The sequence below is a fragment of the Pollicipes pollicipes genome, unplaced genomic scaffold (assembly GCF_011947565.3).
Source record: "Pollicipes pollicipes isolate AB1234 unplaced genomic scaffold, Ppol_2.1 Scaffold_4295;HRSCAF=5057_pilon_pilon_pilon, whole genome shotgun sequence".
NCBI lineage: Eukaryota > Metazoa > Arthropoda > Thecostraca > Pollicipedomorpha > Pollicipedidae > Pollicipes > Pollicipes pollicipes.
The window spans coordinates 19457653-19463846 of record NW_023596461.1 but is presented as its reverse complement, the minus strand read 5'-3'; positions in this window follow the sequence as shown (position 1 = coordinate 19463846).

Genomic DNA, 6194 nt, shown 5'->3' with positions numbered 1-6194 from the left:
CAGCACAATGGCGAAACTTTTTGATGAACGCATCCTCATGCCATTGAAGTAATGTAGTATCAACGTAATTTTGTCATACACGTCATATTTTAGCAGTCGAACAATGACCGTTGAACTTGGGTTGGTTGAAACAAGCGAACGGAACGTTTGAGAAAAGAAAACAACACAGATTCGTATGTAATTTTTTAAGATTTAGCGTCGTAAATATAAGCAGACACAAGAAGGACCTTTGCGGTGTGTTTGACGATCACTCTGGTATCGTTTTACCACGGCCTCATATGTTCCAAGTTCCTCGAACTGACCCGGACTGTATTTTTGTTTTTATATAATCGCCTCGCTTCTAAGGATAATTGCACGCTAACATAGAATTAAATATTTATTTTTAAATCAAGAATTTCACGTTCACATTAAACGCATGAACGTTGACGGTGTTGTGTAACCGGACGCTGAGTTGCGTAAAACAACTTGATAACCAATATGTTACCCGACTTTTCGAAAACATTTCACAATGAGACGCCATGCAGTAGGAGTTCGACACAACATCCTTTTCTACTGCTAAGTAAGTAGCATGATTTCATGCATTCCGTGCGCGGCGACAGGCACGTGACTTCTCGAGGATGGGGGGTGGGGGGGGGGGGGGGTCAGGTGGTCCAACTCCCAAGGGTGGAAAGCACACGCCAGTCAAACATCGTCACTTGCGCAGCTGGGCCGGTGTTCCAAACACAATGCCGGACTGGTGGCACGTGCGGTGCAGTGTGCGGACCGGTCTACCTGCTCTAGTCCGATACTGTACAGTGAGCGGGGCGTGGACGGGACGGGATGTGGACGGACATGTGGACAGTGTGGATGCTGGTGACGGTGATGGGGAGCGTCTGTGGATGTCCGAGGCGCAATCTTCACTGTGTGACGTTTCCGCCGTACCAGCGCGGTGCTCTTGTGGTGACGTGCAGGTTTGCATGTCTCAATAATGAGGAGAGGACGGGCCTTGACGCCGAAATTCCGGGCCCACGAACTAAGGACGTGACTCGTGCCAACCTGGACCCAGTGAACGCTAAGCGGGGCTGGGGGGGGGGGAGGGGGGGAGGGCAACACAGAAAAGACTCGTTTGCTTTGCTTTAAGAGGGCGTTCCAGCCTAATGCTGCTCCGTCCGGCGCAATGTTGTTCGTTTTGGCGCAATTCTGTTCGTTCAGGCGTAATTCTGTTCGTGCGGAAATGCCGGTACTCGACGTTTGTCTGAATGTTTTGGGTTTTCTTTTGTTGTTTTCTTTGGACAAGTGCAAATCAGCCTTGGTCACTGGTCCTTACACATTTTGGTATGGCTAATTTCCTATATATATGGTCCTGTGGCGCTGCAGTGATGGCACCCGCACTGGCTTGACTATATCTATATGCACAACATAACCAGGAGTATTTCCGTCTTTGCTGCGAAAATTTGATGGGCTGGCTCTAAAAGTGCGCTACGTTTTTAATTGGCAAAATCATGATCCCGATCCAAGCCCAACCTGGTTCTGATGTGGTTATAAAGACAACGCTGCACGGAGCTTTTATTTTGTCGTTGGTTGATACCCACTTGTTTTGTATTAACTTCTTGATGGCATTGACCTAACTAGGAGAGTAAATTTGTCTGCTGGTTGTTGCATCGTTAGCTTTTTGCGGCACCTAACATTACGCTCTCCTACGTCATGGTGACGTTTCAAGTTAGTCCACTACAGCCGGGCAGACGCATCGTTTCCCACGTTGGAGCTTGGTTTCCGTAATCCCTCTGTGAAAACGGAGCAATGGCTTCTATTTCTCATTGGCTCGCTCATAATCACTAGCTGCTGATTTCTGAATCGTAGTATTGGTTTCGTCGACAACGACTTTAGGCCCTGATTCTCGATATATATTTGCGAACAGCAAAAACTGTATCTCCGCTCCACCAATTCATCCTCATATACCGGACTCCTGTTCCTTGTTCGCTTTGATTTTTTAACAATGTTCTTCGGGCGGGCTATCCGAGGCGGACCCCGACACACAGCGGACGGTGTACGTCGGCGCCAGATATGCCGCGGTGCACCGCCGCGTGCTCCGGATCTCCTCCGTCGGGAGGACGCGGGCGCCGGTGGATAAGTTATGGTCCCCCCCCCCCCCCCCCCCCCCCCGACCCTGAGCCGGCTCACGTCTGAGTAGTGGCAGCGCGGTATTTTCACGGCGGCTGACGCGGCGGCAGGCACCTCCCTGCTCTAATTGAGGTGACGCCCCCACAAAAACGGCGCCGGCGCCGAGCAAGTGCGGCCGAGAACTGCACCGAGAGTCGAGTGGCGCCGACCGGCGTTGGCTGCAGAATCGGCTGGTTCGCACAGGGCACCGTCAGTGGCGGTATTTTCAGGGGTGCTCAAACTAAAGGCCTGCCGGTGTGTGCCGCCTCAAGCTCTCACGGAAAGCATTCAGACGTGCAGGAGAACTGTGTCAGCGTTGTAAACGGATACGAGGAACCCAACCAATAGTACCTAGTGAGCTCTTAAAGCTAAGGTGTGTGCGTGTGTGTGTGTGTGTGCGTGTGTGTGTGTGTGTGTGTGTATGTGTATGTGTGTGTGTGTGTATGTGTATGTGTGTGTGTGTGTGGTGTGTGTGCGTGTGTGTGTGCGTGTGTGTGTGTGTGTGTGTGTGTGTGTGTGTGTGTGTGTGTGTGTGTGTGTGTGTGTGTGTGTGTGTGTGTGTGTGGTGTGTGGTGCGTGTAATGTTGTGTGTGTGTGCGTGTGTGTGTTGTGTGTGTGTGTGTGTGTGGTGCTTGCGTGATTGTGTATTATGTGTATGTGTGTGCATGGTTGTGTTTCTTGTTTGTACATCGTGTATTTACTGGTTTTTAAAACCGGACTGCTTCCTCAGTTGGGCTTTTGCATGTGACTGCTTATGTTCTAAATAAACAGCAGATAATAAACAAGAGAACAATGCAGTGTCTTGCAAACTGCACACCACATCATATCAGAGTTTTCTAAAACTGGGAGGCAATATTGGGCCGGACGATGAGAATAGCGGACACCGGACCGCAATTAGGACCGCATTGCCGCGTGCTCCCAATCATTGGTAAGTGGTAGTAACCTCTTATCGCTGAACACCGATGATAGCCATCAGGTGGTGGGACCGACACCTATTTATTACACGCCCACCCTCCAGTAATAACAGGTCAACAACAACTTCATGCGAGCACGCAGAAAAACAAGTCGTTTTGCCGAAGATCAAAGCCTGAGGCAACTAAGTATGCCAGCCAGAGGAGGTATTCATGCTGCGGAGAAGTCGGGTCCGATATATAATTTTCTTATTTGCATGTCTCATTGTAGCCATTGCAAGATGACTATTCGAAGGCCGTTTCCGCCGGCCCGCCCACCGCCGCGGCACCTCGACACCATCGGTCGGCGGCCGGCGCGTGCCCTGCCGACACCCGACCCGATGGCGAAAGCATGTCAGCGCCGGCCAGCGACGGTGGGATTAATTCGGCAGAGGTGCGCTACTGTGGGCGCGCGCCGCTGACGGCCGGCAGATGGCGCGCCGCTGGCTCGTACCCACCCGACGGGTTTGGCCATGCTGTGAGCGGGGGTAACGACAGCCCTCTGAAGGCCGCTGCTGATGTCTCCATTGACCTGCAGGATGGGTCTGCGGTGGAAATACCCTCAGCTGCAATACCGGCAGATAGATGATGACACCATGGACAGATTTTAATGCTCGAACTGGCGTAGCAGCAAGCAGAGTCGGATAATTCCTTCAGGAAGGCCTGGGTTCCCACACGACACAAGCTATCTAAAAGTAAGCATAACATTATGAAAGTATGTTTTCCCAAATTTCCGTGAAAATGACCCAGTTAGCCCTGTTGAATATGCCTATGAATCAGTGCTGGCTATCCTCTCTCTCCCCAGAGAAGGCCCGAAATCATGTGCACGGCTTTATGCCGTTGGCCACTTCCTTGCGATAGGTTTGCGCATATTAGCGGTATCGGGCGGGCGCCCTGGTTTATGAGATGCCTCACGGATGTGTGTTGCTTTCGTTTTTGGGGTCAATCTTCGATCCTGGAAAACACATACGCATTCATGCAAAAACACTTCGCTGATTGAGTGCCCATCAGTGTACGTTTAACAACCTTACCTCAAAGTGTTGACCTCGTGAAGCCGGAATCAGCTGCCAGCCCAGCCCGACGCGCTCTCCAGCAGGACCATCCGGACCATTCTCCGCCTCATCATCAGCGGAGGGCAGGGCCCCTGCTCCGTATGCGTACGGACCGAGCGTGGGAGAGGGCGAGCCGTGTATCTGCCAGGTGTGTGGGTGGGTCTCGGCCCCGGAACCTTCGGCCGGCGGCCCCGGGCTCGCACAGAGCCGGCCGCACGAGCCGGCGCCGGAGGTCAGCTGCCAGTCGCGTGCGAGAGCGGCAGCGGTGCGCCTCTGTGCGGTTCTCTCACGGGGTGGCGGCGGCCGCGGAGCAGTGCCGGCGGAGTGGTCACGTCATCTGTGGAAGGTGGCCAGACCGAGGCGGCGGCGATCTAAACTGCGGGCGTCACCCACGGGCATCTCCCGGACAGCTGATATGCCGCTCGTTGTGAGACTCCACCCAACCACGCCGAGTGTGTTGTGGACTCTGGTGTGTGTTGTGCTTGTACTGGGAACACGTGAATGCCATGGGAGCCAGTCAAATATGACAAAGTACTGGACTCCGTGCATGGGGGAGTCATTCAAGGCCACGGTCAACACTTCTCAGATCACGCTGTCCGGGAAAGTACGCACGCTCATTGGCGGAGAGGGCGGTGACGTCACTGCCAAGGTGCGGGTCATCCATGTGTACCGCGGCCTGACTCGGGTCAGGGGTCACCTGGTCCGGGTGACCGGCCTGTACCGCAGTGGCGTGTGTGGAAATCGAGTGCCCTTGGGTGCTGTGCGGATATTTGTCCTGAATGAGACGGACAAACGGGACACTTATGAGCTCAGGTCTGCACCACAGCGACTCACCAGGTCATCTTTGGATGATTTACACGACGCTTATGAAGGTAAGGCGAAAAACGGGGCTGCAAGTTGGTAACAGGGGTCGTTTGAAAGTATTCCAGCTCATTCCTGGTGTGTAGCAAAACACAGCGAGTTTAACATTGCGTGGCATTTCGTCCATGTCATGCACACAGGGAGAGGAAAATGCTATATGGTGACTTTACTCTGGTGATGTATGCCCGCAGATTTGTCATTTGCTTGCTTTAAAGTTTCGCATTCAGACCCACTATAGGCTGTGACATACGCTGGCATAATTGTGGCAATTTCTGAGCGGTTTGGCAAAGCTCGGAAGGACTATTCATGTTCCAACTGCTTAGCCGTGCCATAATCTACTATCACTGTTATTTCATTCCAGCATTCTCTGAACTGTTGCACCCATGCATCTAAATGCTGCTCTCGTGTTTTCGATATCATCACATGCAAGCAGATGCTGGCTACGAACGGTTTCCCTTTACACCAGCATTGTTCCCCGACGTGTGCCGGTACTGACATTTAGCTCACCTGGGTGTAAATCTCAGACCACAGAGGGAGGCTACCCACGGACAGCCTGCAGCGAACAAACACGTCCTCCACTGGATAATTCATCCGATGATGATTGACCGAGGCCGGGGGTCGGGTGGACCTCCCGGCTGTGCCCTCGTCGAGCCGTACCGCGTCCAACTCGGGTGGGAGGGGCGGGGCGACCTAGGGGTCCAAATCAGACAATTAGAAAACATGAGGCTAGGCGCTGGGAATCTGGATCTGTTTGTTCGGCAGCACCAAGGGAGATCTTACTTTCGTTTGTACCATACATGTATGCACGACTAAGGCCATCAAAATTGAAAGGGGAATGGCAGGGCGAGTCGTTGAAATGGTAAAGGAAACAAAAAAGGTGAAATTTGCGAAAGCGGGGATGAAAGCGAACTAGCATTGCGGGAAGGGTTTGCTTGTGGTAAAATTTATTTGCCGTGGTGAGCACTTGCCGACACTGTGCGCAACCCCCCCCCCCCTTCTCCCCCTGCGCCCTAAGGTGGCTACCGTCACTTCTGCGCGCCTTCCACATGCTGAGGTGTTCATATTTCCCCCGGTGAGTGTTCCGTACTCCGTGCTGGTGCCGAGCCTCCTTTCCCCGTCCTTTGCGCCTTGGTGTAGACTGCCGTTTTTGCGGTTCCTCTAGGCGCTGCAGCTCTCAGCGTGTGTTAGTGGA